The 19,558-nt window shown below is 42.2% G+C and overlaps 1 protein-coding gene across 1 annotated transcript in view; it reads right to left on the bottom strand.

Annotated features, from left to right (window-relative positions):
- Positions 1 to 19,314, bottom strand: part of TRMT9B (tRNA methyltransferase 9B (putative)) — a 55,993-nt gene extending 36,679 nt beyond the window's left edge. The window contains exon 1 of the mRNA XM_029226470.1: positions 19,255 to 19,314. The gene's annotated coding sequence lies outside the window, so the exon portion shown is untranslated. The remainder of the gene's footprint in view (positions 1 to 19,254) is intronic.
- Between the last annotated feature and the right edge of the window lie 244 nt (positions 19,315 to 19,558).

Raw genomic sequence — 19,558 nt, 5'->3', positions numbered from 1 at the left:
TCTCTCTCTCTCTCTCTCTCTCTCTCTCTCTCTCTCTCTCTCTCTCTGTATGTGTGTGTGTGTGTGTGTGTGTGTGTTTATATATAAATGACACAAAACAGGAAAGTAGACTTACAAGCCTGTGTGGGCACAGAAGTAGGCAGCTCTGTCTCAGAGCCCAGGACGGAAGCCGGGGTGTAACCACGAGAGGGAGGGACTCTGGTTTTCCTAAGTGTGTGAGGAGGAGATGCCTCTATGACGACTTCTGAAGGGCTGCAGATCGGTTGCTTCTCTCTGTGACGCTGCTCAGGCCAGGCCAGGGTAATTAATACAGGGCATCTTTTCTGTTCATCACGCCTGAGCTCTTCTCGTAATTAACCGACGTTGTTAAATTGCATAAAACCTACTGGGAGAGGTGGAGGTGCCCTGCTGGTGCCTCCTGTGAGCGACTCAGAGTCAAACCCCCTGGGCTGCCTGTGCGCCTCATCCCGAGGACCGGTCCCGCCCGGGGTGGGGGTGGGGGGGGGGAGCTGAACACCCAGTCCACGTGGACTCCAGCTCGAACCTCGCAACATCACTAGGATTCCTCTTACCCTGACTGCATTCTGTAAACATTCAGACCTCAGATTAGAGAACATGAAGAGACTCTGGTAATTAATTAAAAGAGCTATGGTAGCTCCTTATGACAGATAAATCAGAAATTGCTAAAGGATCAATGTTTGTTTATGAAAGGAAAATTCTTCTTTTCCAGCAATTCCAAAGAGCAAACCCATGGCTTTCTAGATTAAAGGAACAAAAATCAGGAAGCTCTGCCCGCTTTGTTCCCTTTCTGACCTCATCCTTATCGAACAGGCCACGTCCCAGGAAGGGCACATAATTCTGCAGACCTTTATAGTCCCTTAGCATGTATGTCTTTTGTGATCTGGGTAGCATCTCATTTAAAATAGAAATTCAGGGCTTCCCTGGTGGCGCAGTGGTTGAGAGTCCGCCTGCCGATGCAGGGGACACGGGTTCGTGCCCCGGTCTGGGAAGATCCCACATGCCGCGGAGCGGCTGGACCCGTGAGCCATGGCCGCTGAGCCTGCGCGTCCGGAGCCTGTGCTCCGCAATGGGAGAGGCCACAACAGTGAGAGGCCCGCGTACCGCAAAAAAATAAATAAATAAAATAGAAATTCATCTATGGTGTTGTGTCCCTTTTTAGAAACCGTATCACAAAGTCCTTCAGCCTGTGCATTGACGGTGGTAAACTAAACTTGTAACAGTGCTTCAAAAGAAATTCATAATTTGTTAATAGCTTAGTCCCAGTTATTGCTTTCATATGGATAATCACAGTATAAAGACAATGTTCTAAAAATGTATTTAGTACTGGTCTGGCTTTCTAAGTTGATTAGTGATTGTTATTCTACCGTGGGAATGACAGCTTCCATTCTTAACAAGAAAAATTTTAAATTCAGAATTCGCCTTCCCTAGAAATTACCAATTTTAAATCGCTGCTCTAATTAGAAGGGATACAGACACTTAGGTATAGTGTGTTAGGGGTAAAAACTTAAGAAAGAATCGAAATGATGTGGGCTTGAGTTGGTCAAATGCCAACAGAGAAAGTCATTTTAACGTCAGCTCTACTACAAGAAAAACCTCCGAGGTGACCAAACACTTGTCATCGTCCCTCTGACTTCCCTGTGTTCTGCTGAGGTTCAGTCTTTGTGTGGAAGCGATAGGGTGGGACAGGAGTAAAGAACATGGCTTTGAAGCCCTGAACTCCTGCACTGTCTCATCCCCTCATGGAACACGCTTGTTCCTAAAGCCTTGGATGGTTTTTTACTTGTGCTTTTGCCCAACACACTAGTGATTAATTTAACTGGTGGAAGATTTCGGGGCCCTGTACGTATCTTTCGATGATCATTTCAGAGAGAAAACAAATACAGGAATTGATTTACCTTGTGCCCTACAGTTAAGCAGTGTTTGCACACAAAATCTACAGAAGATTTCTGCTTCTCAATCCAATTTTTTGAGTACTGTGAAAAAGTTTATTTTCATGCTACCTGGGTTTTGTTACTTATACTGCCCTTACCTCAGGAGTATTAACCATTGGTGCTTGTACTGACAATGATGCTACCTAATCCTAAAACGCCTTTGGATTATAATTTCATAATGTAAAACTTAAAAGGGACAATGAAAAATGTAAACGAGATGATGTTGTAACCTCTATTTTTTGCTCCTCTGATCTGGAGGAATGAGGCCGTTTTTCCCCCACCCTCCCCCCGCCCCATGCACCTCCCCAGGGGCCAACTCCCAGGCAGACGGGCTCCACTCATTTCCAACTGATGGCTTGTTCTAGAAGCCAGAGTGCTTTGCGATCTCCCGCCGCATCTTGCTCCTACTCTGGGAGGGTGGGTGGTATTAGCATGTGCCATCCAGCTCCTGTACTAGTCTGGGAAGCCCTGTGCTAAATAGACAGATACTGAACTCAAAATTTAGACCGATTTTAATAAAAACCTAGGTCACATAACTGAACATTAGAAATGGCTGAGGTTGACCCTTTTCATTACCAAGGTACTGTTTATTTTAATCACTTTTAGGGAAATCTTTCTAACATATACCACAATCTTTTTATGTATATGTGGCTTTTTTTTTTTTTTTGGCCATGCCTCACGACTTGCAGGATTTTAGTTTCCCAACCAGGGATTGAACCTGCACCCTCAGCAGTGAAAGCAAAGAGTCCTAACCACTGCACCGCCAGGGAATTCCCTTATGTCTTTCTAAAGAGCCTATGTAACACATTTTTTAAAATTGATAACATAGGAGTTAATTATGACAAAGTATTATAGAGCAGCGATGCTCTCCAGAGCCTAACAGAGTGTCTGCATTTGTGCTAAGTGGCACTAGGTTTTGAATGCATCTTGACTGTTTCTCTGCCCTACCCTGCCGTGGGCAGTCACTTTTCACTCTGTCTCTCTCTTCTCCCTTGTAATTTGCTGCTCTTTGTTGGCTTGGGGCTTAAAAGAGATCAGACAACTAAATCTGTTGGAAGCCTACCTAAAAAATGGAGAAAAAGACATTCGGGTCATTAGAGGGGTCAGCTTTGGATGAACCAGTTTGGTGACATCTGTACTGATGGCTCTCAGGCTGTGTTGGTTCTGGGTCATGATCTGGAGGCTGGAAAAGGCTTACTGGACCTGTGGCCTCCTGCTACATCCTCGGGTGCTGGCCCTCTGATTGTCAGCCTTTGGTTTTTCAGGCAGAGCTCCCTGACCTCAGCTCCCTGCCGTGTGCTCGCATCAGTGCTGAGTCTGTTTCATTTCTACTGAGCTCCTTCCTGATAGCTCAGATCTCGTAATTCTCTCCATTGTCTGTAGCAGTCCACACCTCCGAAAACCAACCAGCGCAAGTAGCAGGGTTTGAACGTTTACCTCACACACCTGAGGCTTTCAATTCAAAGTAAGTGCCACAGTTATGAAAGCTGCATAGAAGGAGGAATTATGCCAGGTGAAAAAAAAAAAGAAGTGGTCTAATTTGCAGGCAGCTTGCATTGTATTTTATAAGAATATGTTTGACATTTTAAGCTTTCCCGTGGTAGCAAATTGTAGTCCTCCTAGCAGCAAGAGTGATTAAGTCTGTGCCCAGAATAAACCAGACTGTTTTGGAAAGTTTAATTTTTTCAGTTTTCATACTCTATTTTATGACAGTGTTTGTTTCTTCAGCAATAAGCCTATAAGGATACAGTCTATCGTGTCTAATTTAAAACTATAAATACCATTTTTTAACCTTCACAGAGTTTCGTCATAATCTACTTAAAAAAACAAGTTAAATACAGTTTGATTCTAAATTAAAAATTAAATAAGGCAATTAGGATTGACATATATACACTAATACGCATAAAATAGGTAACTAATAAGAACCTGCTGTATAAAATCCAAAAAAAAACTTAAATAAGACAAAAGATTTAACATAAAGCACCTATGGCAAGATGGAAGTATTTCTTGGTGATGATTATACAACACTTAATGGAATCCAGGAAGCCATCTTCATGGACTGAGTGTTTGCATCTCCCCCAGAGTTCATATGTTGAAGCTCTAACCCTCAGTGTGGCTGTATTTGGAAATGGGCCTATAAGGAGGTAATTAAGATTAAATGAAGTCATAAGGGTAGGGTCCTGATCTGACAGGATTAATGTCCTTATAAGAGACACCAGAGGGCTCTCTCTCTCCATGTGCACACAGAGGAAAGGTCATGTGAGGACACAGTGAGAAGGTGGCCATCTGTAAGCCAGGAAGAAGAGGGTTCTCAGCAGAGACCAGACAGGCTAAAACCTTGTACTGGAACTTCTAGCTTCCAGAACTTGTGAGAAAACAAATTTCTGTTGTTTAAGCCACCCAGTCTACAGTACCTGGTCATGGCACCCATGCTGACGAAGACACCATCTATTTTGTGATAGGCACACTTATTTTACCAAGAAAGGTGATGCTGTGTCATCAACTGTAAGATGTACCCCAATTCCAATGATGTGGAAATGTGAAATATTAAAAAATAAGGATGAAATACAATGTTTTTGATAAATAGTTTTTAAATAACAAAAATAGGACAATACTGACTTGAGTTTTTAGAAGTAGTTTTCTCCTTAGAAAGGCCAGTCAATAGTATACTTCGATCACCAGATCTTTGTTTGATGGCCTCCTAAATTGTTAGAAAATGAGAAGTTGCACAGCTCATGCATGAGAAAACTAAAGTCCAATATGGGCAAACAGATATAAAAACAAAGCTTTCACTTTTATTGTTTACATTGGGAACCTAACTCAATTTCCCCAGAAAGCCTGAGATATTGACAAAAGGGTGCCATATCAGGCTGACTCTGCTCCTACTGCATTAAGAAAACGTAGATTTCTTCAGTTTCCCTCTTACTACCCCACAGTCTTGTACATCCCTTTTGTTTCTGAATCATCAGACTCCTGTCAAGGCTAGCCCCTCTCCTCCATTGACCCCATCTTTCCTGGGACAATAGCCTCTCCTTTCCATTCCAGCGTTAGGCTCTGGCCCCGTGGCCTCCTCTCCTCAGCCGGCAGAGACACAGAGCTTAAACAGAAACAGAAAACCACACACAAAGCATGCCATTCCCAGACCCTACTTCTGCCCTCAAGCTTTACACTCCTCTTTCCTTTTCAAGAGGGGTCCATGAGCCCCGCCGGCTTCCTCGTCCTTCATTCTCCTCTCAACCCACTGCAGCCTGGTTGCCGTGTGACACACTCTATCACAAAGGTCTCTCGGGTTCTCCTGCCCACACCACCCTGGAGAAACACTACAGTTGAATTCCACAGGATGGTCATTTTGCCGGCACCTCTGGGACTGACCATTAGCACGTGGACCAGAATGTAGTCTTTCTGAAGCCACTGGTCATCCAGCAGCCAAGAGGCCTCAAACAGCTAACGTGCTGCTCAAGCGAAGGATTCAGGATGCTGAGGAAGGCTCGAAGGGAAATGGTTGCAGGATATAAGGGCGGAGAGGGAAGAATGTGATGCTGGCGTGGTCAGGCCGAGGAAAATACCAGCTGTGTGTGGACTGAGGTTCAAGCTCTATGTCACAGTAAGTGAAAATCATGCCATTGGTGTCACTTATAAATACTTGAGAGCCAACGAGTAAATAAAACTATATAGTTAGTTTCTGAAGGACTAGAATCCACCTGTACTGATTCTACAAGCCCAGAGGTCCACCATGCCACACTGCAGTCTAGTTCAGATAAACAGATCCATGATCTACCTAAAGTAGTCACAACTTTAACTAAATGAGTTGGTGCACAAAGTATTCAAAAACTTGAATAAATGTTTTAATGTTTACTATTACCTGTAATAAAAATTTCCATGTCAAAATATATCGTATAGTTTTCCTCCATTTTTTAAAAATATTCAATTATTCTTCAATTTCCTGTTTTAAAGGACGAATCATAATACACAGAGCACTGGGAATCACTCAAAACACCGAACCATGTGGTTAGAAGTCTGCCACTTGACAGTTAACAGGGCATGTCTTGCCTACAGCAACGGTCATCTGCTTTTAACAGCACAAGTGGTGGGATTTCTAGTAGCTTCTGCTTTTCAAACATTCACTATCATCCTAAAGTGGTATGTTATACATAAAGCCGTGAATGTATACCAAAATGTATCATCCTAATGAAAACAAAAAGCTTCCGTATGCACATATTGCCAACGCATCTCAAGAGGCCTAAATTTTAACAAGTAGAATAGACAAATTATCAGTTAAAAGATCATAAATTACTTTAAAAATGTCTGGCTCAACACTCCCCTTGCAGGTTTCTACATCTACTGCATAAATATAGGTGTGCACCTGTGTCTATATAGCTTTTTTTAAGGGAATGGCGGATGGTCTGGCCCAATTTTTCATAGTCACATAGGAACTACAACATTCTTCGCTAGCAAAACAAGAAAAGGTAGGTCTGCATTTCTGGCAACTTGAGGCAAAGCCTCAAGAGCTTCCTGCAGAGAAAACCAGCCTGGAGAATCCGGGCAGTGTCTGCAGTAGGAAAAATTAATGGTAGAAGGTTGGAGAGCCTCGATAATGAAGGTTTTTCTTTCTTTCTTCAAGAAACCACTTAAAATTTTATTCTTTAATTAGCAACCTTGGGGAGGAAAAGGACATCAGGACTTAAAGGCAGAGGCAGAGACCCGAAACCAGCTGGGTTTTCCTTGTTAGGCTGGAGCAGAGTTTAAACCAGGGCAGATCCCCTCCAGCTCTGGGCTCTGGCAGCAGCCTCCTCTCTACATCCTGGTCCCAGGTTGGTTTGGTTGCAAACTGGCTTCACTTCATCCGAGGCTTAAGCCTTACAGCTTCAAGACCGACATTTTCTCTGGTTTCAGGCCTGTCATTCATTGGATTCTCTGGCCTCTGATCCAAGTCTTGAACCCACATGCAACTGGATGGCAAGAAGTAGTTTGCTCAGAAGTCTGATTGAGCACATCTTCCTCACCTCCTAAGAGCTTGGGTGAAGTTTCTCTGCCTAAGGTAAGTGCAGCTTGTGAAATGTTTCAGCTGGGATTAGAATGACAGAACTGCTGTTGTTTAGTAATTTCCCTGAGTTGGAGCCATGTTCCCTACCACCTGACATGCCATCACCTGGACCCCTGAAGTTAACATTTTCTACTCTAGCACATGAAGTGCCTATTAATTTTTAAAAAATATGTAGGTAATCTTAAAATTAACATCTTGCATTGATGTGGAACATTGGTTACAACTGATGAACTAATATTGGTACATTATTATTAATAAATGTTCATAGTATATAGTAGAGTTCATAATTTGTACTATACAGTTTTATGGGTTTTGCCAAATGCAAAATGTCACGTATCCACAATCACCCACATACCATGCAGAATAGTTTCACTGCCCTAAAAATCTCCTGTGTCCACTTATTGATCTCCTCTCCCCCACCCCCAAAACCCCTGGCAACCACTGATCTTTTTACTGTCTCTGTAGTTTTGCCTATCCAGATGTCATATAACTGGAATTATACAGTATTTAGCCTTTTCAGACTGGTTTATTGACTTAGCAATTATGCACTTAAGGTTCCTCCATGTCTTCTTGTGGCTCCATAGATATTTTAATCACGGAATAATATTCCATTGTATGGACAGACAGTTTATCCATTCACCTACTGAAGGACATCTTGGTTATTTGCAAATTTGGGATGTTTGTGTTATAAACATGCACATGCAGGTTTTTGTGTGGATTTGCCTGTTAATTTTTTTTTTTTTTAAGATGTTGGGGGTAGGAGTTTATTTATTTATTTATTTTTGCTGTGTTGGGGCTTCGTTTCTGTGCGAGGGCTTTCTCTAGTTGTGGCAAGTGGGGGCTACTCCTCATCGCGGTGCGTGGGCCTCTCACTATTGCAGCCTCTCCTGTTGCGGAGCACAGGCTCCAGACGCGCACGCTCTGTAGTTGTGGCTCACGGGCCTAGTTGCTCCGCGGCATGTGGGATCCTCCCAGACCAGGGCTTGAACCCGTGTCCCCTGAATTAGCAGGCAGATTCTCAACCACTGCACCAACCGGGGAAGCCCCTGCCTGTTAATTTTTCAGTGCTCGCCGATACAGGTGTGGTCTAATGAGAGCAGACTTGTGAACACTGTTCATTTTCAGCACCCATGAGATACTCACTTTGGGTCTGCTTTTCTCAACATCCTTAACACCTGTTGGGCTCTCAGCTGTCATCTCTGGCTGGCAGATAACTTCTACATACAGATGTCTTTTCTGAAGCTCAGTTACCACTCATTACCAAAAGTTTATTAAGTTTCTTCAAGGCTGCTGTTAGAGATGAACGAGATTCCTTTGTTGACTCCACAGAAGGCTGGTATCTGCCACTGAGATTTAAAGAGAGGGAGCAGTTCCCATCCAGCAAATGCAGCAATTCCTTATTTGTTACAGATATGTCAGTGTAACTTTCCAGGGCTATAAATCTGTAATGGGAATAAAATTACCTAAAATTTCAAATGAAGGGTCATATTTTAATGCATCTATTTCCATAAAGGGATTATCTAAGTTTTGGGTGCACCAGTGTTCTTGACATTGATATCTACTTCCACAGCCAAAGGAAGAATATTTTTCTCTGTATGTGGAAGGTCCACAGCCGATGACTGTAGCCCATCTCCTTTTATCTCAGCTTCCAAGCCAACAGATGGTTGGTGGTTCTGTTGCCTGTTTCCAGGAAGTTCAGTGTCCCCTGTGTTATGTTTTTGGTCACGTGGACCAATTCTGTTCGATCTCATGCTGTTGATCCCCTAGTTCTTTGTGCTGCTGGAGGCTATTCATGTGACTCCAACTCTGACATTCTAGATGCCAGGCCTTTTCACTTAGAGACATCTGTGGTCAATGCATTGTGGTAGTTGTGACAGAAAAGCTAGCTTCCTTTCTTGTGTGAGGATGGAATTTGAGACCCTGGGTGTTTTTTTCAGCAGGCAGCTTGTTTAGATTATCTCAAATTCCTTTTTCTGATGAATTCTGCAGAGGCATAGCTGGACTTCAGCCTGACAGAGTATTATGCCGAAGAAGTATAACCAGAAAGTATCCTGAGAGGAAATGATGTTCTTTTTTCCCTCCATTTAACTTCATTTAAAAATCAATATGGTGGGTATATACCCCAAAGAATTGAAAGCAAGGGCTCGTAGAGAAATTTGTACACCCATGTTCACAGCAGCATTATTCACAATTGCCAAAGGCAGAAGCAACTCAAGTATCCATTTAGTAATGAATGGATAAACATAATGTGTATATACATACAGAAGAATACTATTCAGCCTTAAAAAGAAGTAAAACTCGGATACATGCTACAACATGGATGAACTTTGAGGACATTTTGCTAAGTGAAATAAGCCAGTCACAAAAGGACAAATACTGTGTGATTCCAGTAATATAATGTCCCTAGAGGAGTCAAATTCATAGAGACAGGAAGTAGGAATGGTGGTTGCCAGGAGCTGGGAGGAGAGGTGAATGGGGAGTTACTGTTTAATAGGTATAATTTCAGCTTTGAAAAATGATAAATGTTCTGTAGATGAATGATGGTGATGGTTGCACAACAGTATGAATGTACTTAATGCCACTGAACTATACACTTAAAAATGGTTAAAATGGTAAGTTTTATGTTATGTATATTTTACCATAGTTTTAAAAAAATCAATATTACAATTAAGGCAGTAATACAACACAACTAGCACCTTAATCTTGGGTGACCGTAAGTCCTGGTTTGCTGGGGCAGTGCCCACTTGTGCTTCTTTTCCCCAGGGCAATCATTAATACAGGCAGGCCTTGAAGATATTGTGGGTTCGGTTCCAGACCACCGCAATAAAGCAAATATTGCAATAAAGTGAATCACATGAATTTTTTGGTTTCCTAGTACAATAAAAATTATGTTTGCAATATACTGCAGTCTATTAAGTGTGCAATAGCATTATATATTTCAAAAATGTACATACCTTAATTAGAAAATACTTTATTGCTAAAAAATGCCAACCATCATCTGAGCCTTCAGCGAGTCTTATCTTTTTGCAATAGTAACATCAAAGATCACTGATCACACATCACCACAGCAAATATAATAATAATGAAAAAGTTTGAAATATTGTGAGAATTATCAAGATGTGACACAAAGGCATAAAGTGAACAAATGCTGTTGGAGAAATGGCACTGATAGACTTGCTCAATGCAGGGCTGCCACAGACCTTCAAACTGTAAAAAACACAAAACCTGCAAAGTGCAATAAAATGAAGTGCAATAAAACAAGGTCGGCCTGTAGCACCCTTTTCCCTCTCAAAAGTGTCCCAGGTTGAACAATAAGTCACATGATCACGCTGGATCTATTTCATAATTGCATGAATCACTGCACTGTCATCTTCATTGGCAAATGTCTTAACATTTAGAATGTGCCCGCATTTTCTAGAATTACTCTAATTACAAGCTCGATGTCCCGGAAAACATATCCGATCTTTTTTTTTAACTTAAAACAACACTCGTTTATGTGCTCACAGTTCTGTTGCTTAGACGTTTGGCATGACATGGCTGAGTCTTCTGCTCAGACACTGACGAGACTGAAATCAAGATATCAGCCAGGCTGAGCTGTCATCTAGAGGCTCTGGCGTAAAATCTGCCTCCAGGCCAGTTCTTGGAATTGAATTAAATTTCTTGTGGTCATAGGATTGAAATCCTTGATCAGACTGAGGTCCCCCTTTCCTTACTTCCACCCTTAACATTTAAAAAAAAATTATTGATGACTTGTTGAACACTGACTAAATACCAAAAGCAGTCCTCTTTTCTTACAAACTCCTTACTTCTTTAAACACCAAACCCCTCTTTCTTTGGCTTTTTCTAAAAATTGAGGTAATGTTGGCTTATAACATTACGTAAGTTTCATGTGTACAACATTATATTTTGACTTCTGTGTACACTACGGTGTGCTCACCACCAAAAGTTTAGCTTCTGTCACTGTACAGTTGATCCTTCTACCCATTTTGCCCTCCTCCCATCCCATAACCACTGCTGTGTTCTCTGTATCCCTTTGTTTGTGTTCTTTTGGTTTGTTCGCTTATTTTGTTTTGTTCTATATTCCACATAAGAGTGAAATTATACGGTATTTGTCTTTCTCCATCTAACTTATTTCACTTACCATAATACCTTTAAGATCCATCCATGTTGTAGTAAATGGCAAGATTTCATCTTTTTAGGGCTGAGTGATATTCCGTTGTGTACATAAACCACATCTCCTTTATCCATCCATCAATGGGCACTTTGTTTCCATATCTTGGCTATTTTAAATAATACTGCAGTGAACATGGGGCTGTACATATCTTTTTGAATTAGTGTTTTCGTGTCTTCAGATAAATATCCAGGAGTGGAATTGCTGGATCATATGGTAGCTCTATTCTTAATTTTTTGAGGAATCTTCAGATTGGTTGCACCAATTTACAGTCCCACCAACAGAATATGAGGGCTCCCTTTTCTCCACATCCTTTCCAACACTTGTTATTTCTTGCCTTTTTGATAATAGCCATTCTAATGGGTGTGGAGTGATATCTCACTGTGGCTTTGATTTGCATGTCCCTAATAATTAGTGATGTTGGACATCTTTTCATGTGCCTGTTGGCCATCTGTATGTCTTCTCTGGGAAAATGTCTATTCAGCTCCTCTGCCCATGTTTTAATTGGGTTGTTTGGGTTTCTGTTGTTGAGTTGTATGTTTTTCATATAGTTTAGATATTAACCCCTTATTGGATATATGATTTGCAAATATCTTCTCCCGTTTGGTAGGTTGTCTTTTCATTTTGTTAATGGTTTCCTTTTGCTGTGAAGAGGGTTTTTAGTTTGATGTAGTCCCATTTGTTTAATTTTTGATTTTGTTTCCCTTGCCTGAGGAGACATATCCAGAAAGACATTGCTAAGACCAATGTCAAAGAGTGTACTGGTTTCAGGTCTTAAATTCAAGTGTTTAATCCATTTTGAGTTGATATTTTTGTGTATGGTATAAGACAATAATCTAGTTTCATTCTTTTTCATGTGGCTGTCCAGTTTTTCCAAGAACATTTATTGAAGAGACTATCCTTTCTCCTTGTATGTTCTTTGCTCCTTTGCCATAAATTAATTGTCCATACATGCGTGGGTTTATTTTTGGGCTCTCAATTCTGTCCCATAGATCTGTGTGTCTGTTTTTCTGCCAATAACATGCTGTTTTGATTAGTATGGTTTTATAGTAGAATTTTATTTTATTTATTTTTTAAATTTATTTATTTATTTTTGGCTGCATTGGGTCTTTGTTGCTGTGCGCAGGCTTTCTTTAGTTGCGGCAAGCAGGGGCTACTCTTCGTTGCGTTGCACGGGCTTCAGGAGTTGTGGGTCGCGGGCTCTAGAGCACAGGCTCAGTAGTTGTGGCGCACGGGCTTAGTTGCTCCGCGGCATGTGGGATCTTCCCAGACCGGGGCTCAAACCCGTGTCCCCTGCATTGGCAGGCAGATTCTTAACCACTGTGTCACCAGGGAAGCCCTATAGTATAATTTTAAATCAGGGAGTATGACGCCTCCAGCTTTGTTCTTTTTTCTCAGGATTGGTTATTTGGGGTCTTTTGTGGCTCCATATAAATTTTAGGATTTTTTGGCTCTATTTCTGTGAAAAATATTGTTGGAATTTTGATAGGGATTGCACTTAATCTGTAGATTGCTTTAGGTAATATGGATGTTTTAACAATGTTAATTCTTCCAGTACATGAGCATGGAATATATTTCAATTTCTTTGTGTCTTCTTTGATTTCTTTCAAAAATGTCTTATAGTTTTCAGTGTACAGGTCTTTCACTTCCTTGGTTAAATTTATTCCTAGGTATATTATTCTTTTTGTTGTGATTGTAAATGGGATTGTTTTCTTAATTTCTCTTTCTGCTAGTTTGTTGTTAGTGTATAGAAATGCAACATATTTTTGTATATTGACTTTGTATCCTGCAACTTAACTTCTAATAATTATTTCTAATAGTTTTTTGGTGGGGTCATTGGGGTTTTCTATACATAAAATCATGTCATCTGCAAATAGTGACAGTTCTTCCATTCCAGTTTGTATACATTTTATTTCTTTTTCTTGCCTAATTGCTCTCCAGTACTATGTTGAGCAGGAGTGGTGAGTGTGGGCATCCTTGTATTGTTCCTGATCTTAGAGGGGAAAGCTTTTAGTTTTTCACTACTGAGTATGATGTTAGCTGTGGGTTTGTTATATAATGCCTTTTTATGTTGAGACATGTGCTTTCTATACCCATTTTATTGAGAGTTTTTATCATAAATGGGTTTTGAATCTTGTCAAATGATTTTTATGCATCTATTGGGATTATTATATGGTTTTTGTCTTTCATGTTGTTATGTGGTGTATCATGTTGAATGATTTGCCAATATTGAACCATCCTTGCATCCGTGAAATAAATCCCATTTGATCATGGTATGATACATTTAATGTATTGTTGTATTCTTTGGTAAAACCATCTAACTCTTGACAAGCTCACTTACTTTGATTTCTGTGGGTTAAAGGGAACAGATAAAAGACATGGTCCTAGATAGCTGCCATTTTTTTTGCCTCTCTCAGCTGACTTTTTGTTGTTTTCTTTTAAAAATATCAGTAGATATTCTTTGAAGTCAGAAATATGTTTATGGTTCAGTTAACTCCACCTTTCACCACACCATGAGAAAATACACCTCTTTCTCTTTAAGAAAGCCACTGTTCTCCATACTCATTATAAGAGTACCATATTATTATACCCCTTGATTGCTATCTCCCCCAGAGCATCAGTCTCCCAAAGGTAGAACCATATATCTTTAGCACCTAGTACCAATCCTGGTACAAAAAGGTGCTTAATATCCACTTCATAGTCAGTGAATAAACAAATCATTCAATGATGTTCAAATACTAGTCCTCAAATTTTGCTTTAAAAAATATACAGAAAACCCATGCTCTATCCACATCCCCAATTTAATATGGCACATCATTAATCTAACCAGAGAGTGATTTCAGATTTGGATGTTCTACTTTATAATACACTTGGCAAATCAAAAGATCATTTTGATTTTCAATCCATAAAAGGAGTTGTATCTTACAAAGCTGGATAAGCTTTAAGCTCCATATAGCTGAAGACAAGAACTCATCATGCTTATAACCCACAGGGAGGAAAAATCCAGGTTTTTCTCTTGAATGTTTACTCAAATATGAATGAAAGAGAAAAACTGTGGGAGGGGAAAGAAGCTGGAATTAGGTCATTTGTGTGTTACTGTAACATAGAAAGATGAATACTACTTACTTTTCCCTGCAGTTAATCAGATTAAGGTTCGATTCAGACAGTTCCTTCCTGAGAATACACTTTAAGTGGGGTTTAGTTGGGGGCTCAGTATGGAAGAGAGTGGATTTGTCTTGAAGCTGCATTTACAGAGAAAGAGTACTGTTTTTATTTTGATATGTTTATTTTTGGTGGCTTGGGCAGAGTGGCTAAACTCTTGGTGTCACCACTGGACCCAAAAGAACATACTCTTCATATTATAGTGTGGTTTACCCCAGGCAACATTTGTAGTTTTGCATTTAAATGCTTTCATCACCTATCAGAAAAGATACCTGAATGAACTCTCATTTTCTGAAACATGAAAATCACTTAAAAATTATATATGTATTAGACTGACAAATTCACTAAATAACTCCATTTGCCTCAGGTACTTTTCTCTCATTTTCTATCTCCAAACATCAGAGGCAAATATAAAATGATTTCATTCAGTAATCAAGACTAATTCCTAGATGTGCTCATGTAATTCTTGAGTAAAAATAAATGATAATGTGTTACTTAGAAATTGTAAAGATCATATTTACTTTAGTAGTTTGAAAAAAAATCTGACAAGCTCTAGAGCATGAAATAAGTGATTAAAGTGAATTCAAGCATACTCTTTTTTAATCTCCAATTAACAGGACATTTCTATCTTTTTAATCCTTAAAAAAAGCACCATTAAAGTTCCAGAGCAAAGAAAGATTCAGTACAAACACAGATACACAGAGAGTTCATCTAATGAAAGAACCAGCCTGCCAGGAGCTATTATTTCCATGATCAGACCTTGGTTCTTCCTTTGTATTGCTATTCATTAAACATATAGGCTATCTGGGACTTTGGCGGGGAGGACCTTTTAAAAATCATTTTCCCAATATTTTACTTTGATTATTAAACCAAAACAAAGGAACATTATTTCACATTCAGATAGAACCACCATAGGCAGAGGTGGGCGCTTGGTAATTTTTAGTGATTTATTTGCTTGATGCTTTTTCCAGCAATTTCCCAGTAATGACTATAACATCCATCTGATTGAAATGCAAATTGGTTAGCAACTGGATCCTTTTTTGATTCTTACAATATGTCATGTACCTGCTTTGAATGAAATATTCTAGCTCTGATGAAATACGTTTTCAATAAGCGTTAGACATGGAGTGTCACTCAGCATTCATTCTGGTCTCCTTCAAGTGTGCCTTCCTCTATCTCTGAGGCTGGAAAGCCATAAACCACATTTCCCAGAGTCCCTTGCAGCTAGGGTTCTGGGCACAGCTTAGGTTCTGCCAGTGAGAGGAGCTGAATGAGAAGCCAGGTGTCTAAGGAAGATGTTTGCTATCTTGTTTTTGACGTTGTTAACCATGTTCCATTACTAGCTTCCTGGGTGGAGTGGCACATTGTAGCAGCTTCTCTGATCACTGGAACACAGCTCAAAGAGTGTGCTCTTGATGTCAGCAGCTCAGGTGGTGGCTCTGAATCCCAACCTCCAGACTTCGGCAATGATGGCCCTAGGGGGCTCGTTCAAAGATACCGGTTCTCTCTACCGTCCTCCCCAGTCAGGGAACCTGCACCGTGTGCAGAGTCTCTGCAGGTGCTGTTCACTGGGCATTAAATGCTCTTCCTTCCCCAAAGACCTTCCTTCACGACCCCCTCCCTCCACAGGTCAAATTCCCCATCTCTGCCTTTGACATGTTTCCTGCATAGCACTTAGCACAGTTATAATGACAGGTTTACCTGTGTCTTACCAGCAGACATGCTTCCAGAAGGGGTCAGGTCTGCTTTTCTTGCATTCTGAAGGCTTAGCATGGCGCCTTGGGGTGCTGAATGATTAAAACCTGCATGAATCATATTGCTGCTTCAGCCCCAAAGTCCAAATACTCCATTTCTAAATATATAACTGTCCAGGGGGAAACTACGGACTGTTATCATTTTATGAGGGCCACACTTCTAATGGCATTAAGAGAAACTAATTAATTAAAGGTTTAAATTTGATTTGAGAATTTCAATGGGTCATCTCCTTCGATCTCATCATTATCTCCAAAAGCCACCACAGGTAACTTCTTTCACCTAGGTAAGCCAAAGGCCTGTGCATGGGGGAGAAGATGCAAGTTTCACAGTATGAGCCTCTAATTCCAAAAAAACACTGATTACTAAGAGTCTAGTGTACTCTATACTATATTCTATGAGAGTATACTAAGTATACCAGGACAGTGGAATGAGCCACTCACCCAAATATTCAATTCTACCATCAATTACACAGCAACCCCTCCGCAGCCCCTAGGAGATGATATTTAAGTCATAGTATTTCTCTTTGTTGTAAGACCGCTCACAATGTGCATTTTACCCCAAGTAAAATGCTCCATTTGCTCCTGACAGCCACCTTAGTTAGGAAGTATCATTATTCCCATTTCACAGATGAGGAAATGGCTCAGAGCTGGGATTCAGTCCAGGTAATGGAGCTCAAACTCCAAGTGGTTAGAAGTTTCTCTGGATGGGAAGTGAGTACCCAAAGTGAATGGTGTCACTCCTTTTGCATACATCTTAGCTAGAGGTCCAGGCTATGTACTGTCTGATGACATCAAGAGAAGAGAATCACACAGACTGAGGGACATTCAACTGGTCATTTAGCACCACCATACTTTGAGCCTGACGAGCAACCAGTGACCAAGGTATGCCAAAATCAGCCTCCATATTTAGTTCCTTCCGTCTGCCCTTAAGTAAATCACCAGTATCTTCATCCTTTCCTGCCACTCTCCTCAAAACCCTTCCTAATTTATCTACGAGTAAAAACATAAGATTGCACAGAGAAGTGTTGACAGCCTGATCGCAACAATTCATCATACCAAGGGCTAAATCACAGTGAGAGCTGACTCAGTTCCCATTTGAGATATGTCATTCGTTACAATTACATTAATTCATTACAAGTGGAATGCATATAAGTATTCACATATCCACCTATCAGAAATACTGAAAGTATTAATACCTTCTTTACAGCCCTCTTAATCCCCAGTAGGATTTGGCTTTAGAAGATATCGCGATACATACACAGAGATATAAGATGTATTGGGAAGCCCCCCACCCCGCCCCTCCATTTTAATGCAGAGTTAACCATGAAGACATAGCATTTTCCATTTCCCATCCCTCTGGTAAGTAAAATTTTACTAAAACCTTTGAACTACCTTGGTGCTCTTGCTATATGATGACAAACTCACAAAAGGACAAATTATTTCCAAAGAACATCATTACAGTAATTGAATCTTTCTAGAAAAAGGATTTCTTTTGAATTAAGAGAAACGTCTGTAGACAGCTCCCCTCTCAAATCCTACCAAATGCATTAAGAAAGGAGTTCTCTGGAGCAGTTTTCCTTAGTGAGGAGGTAGATCCTTTTCAACCTGTCAGGGTCCACTTTACAAGAAGTTATGGGCAGTCAGTGGCCATCAGGGAGTCACTTTCATTCTCTCCAAATGATCTTCCCCTCTGAGCTCCTCTAGAGCATCCCTCACCATCCCTGGAGAGTCCTTTATACTGCATTTTCAGCCGGCCATCAAGGACAGGAGAACCTACAGTTCTTTCTTCCTAAACTTCAAAACAGATTAACCATTCATTAGTCAGGGATTTGCTATGGTGATGAGTCACGTGAATAATAGTACTTCAGCTCCTGAAACAAGGGGTTAAAAGCCAGCTGTTACCTGTATTATTGCTAATAACCTTAACCTCAAAATGATATAGTCACATTCTAGCTCTTTGCCCACAGGAAATGTTCAGTGTACACTTAAATGCATGCAGACCAACCCATAAAAAGCTTTGCATGGAGGTGTTCACAACCTTACCCTCTTTCTACCTAAAGCATCCCATGCTTATAACATTTATCACAGAGAATCCAGATAATACATAAGGACAGAGATAGCAAATATTATACAAATCCTACCATCGCATTTTGATATTCCTTCTTAGACTGTATTTTTGACATTAGCTTGGGCTATTTCAGTAAGTTCTTCCAAATCAACTAAAAAATATTCTGACAAACTTTCTGGCTTCAAGTTATCTTAGTTCATCGCCTCCTGCTAGTTAAAAATCAATTCCCAAGCGATAGCTTCTAAAGGGAAAGATACACGTGTACTCCAGGAAAACACAAATTCATTTTCACCTTTAGACACTACATGTCCCCTACAGCTCTGGGTTCTGATTTATCCGGTGTAACATCTGAAGCACATCCCCGCAGTCCCTTACTGCACGCCAGGCTCGGCTGGCTGTTCGGATCACGTCTAAGTTTTCAAGGTAAACGTGTTACCCTCGGCCACTGGAATGACAGCGGAAGAGCAGGCACTCACCCAGGCGGTCAGACCCGGGACGCGGACGCCGGAGAGCGCGGGAGGCGACCTGTCGCGCCCCCTCCTCCCGGTCCGCGGGGCAGGGGCAGGCGCAGGGCCGGCCGAACTAGGGTGGAAAAGAGGCTTCCCGCCGCTCCGCTCTGCGGACCATTGTCAACGCCACGGTCGCCGGCGCTGGCTGCAAGGTATGGGGGCGGGCAGCTCTACGGAACCGAATAGTTGCAGTGCATGCCCCCCGCCCGAGGCCGGGGGAGAAAATCTGCCTTCGCATCAAAGCCGGGGTCTGTACCGGCTGTAACTTCCACCCGGTGACCTACTTTAGAGTGTGAGAATGAAAGCGATGGGAAAAAATAGACGGAGCGCGCGCGGGGGAGCGGGGCGCCGGGGACGCGCGTGCCCGAGTGGGAGCGCGCGCGCGCGCCCCCAGGGCTTCCAAAGAGAAGTTGCTGCGCGGCCCCCGGAGGCCTCGGGCAGAGCCTGGGGGCCGCTCCTCCGCCAGTGCCTCCTCCCGCCGCCGCCCGGGTGCGGGCTTCCCGGGGCTCGGAGGCCTCCGGGCGACCGCCCGCGGCCCCGGCGGCGCAGCTCCCCGCCCCCATCGCCGTGCCCGCCTTCCTGACCCGCCCTCACCTCTGGGGGCTGCGCTCGGGCTCCGGCGGCCCGGGGACCCAGGCCAGCGGCGCCTCCGGGCCGGGAGGGCGGCCAGCTCGCAGGCGCGGCGGGCGCCGAGCGGAGCCCGGGGAGTGCCGCCTGCCTGCCCGGTCCCCTGGGAGTGCCCCGCCCGAACGTGCCCGGGAAGTGAGGCTCTGCCGCGCCGCCCGGCCTGGGGATCGGGGTGACCTTCCTGCCCGCTCCCCGCGCTCTTCTCGTCTGTGCCTCCCGGCGTGGCCCGTCCTACGTGGGAGAGGACGCCGAGGCGAGCACACCTGGAGCG

Source organism: Monodon monoceros, unplaced genomic scaffold, assembly GCF_005190385.1.
Source record: "Monodon monoceros isolate NGI ecotype Baffin Bay Population unplaced genomic scaffold, NGI_Narwhal_1 Super_Scaffold_17, whole genome shotgun sequence".
In the NCBI taxonomy this organism is placed as follows: domain Eukaryota; kingdom Metazoa; phylum Chordata; class Mammalia; order Artiodactyla; family Monodontidae; genus Monodon; species Monodon monoceros.
This window is presented reverse-complemented; position numbering and strand designations above follow the sequence as displayed.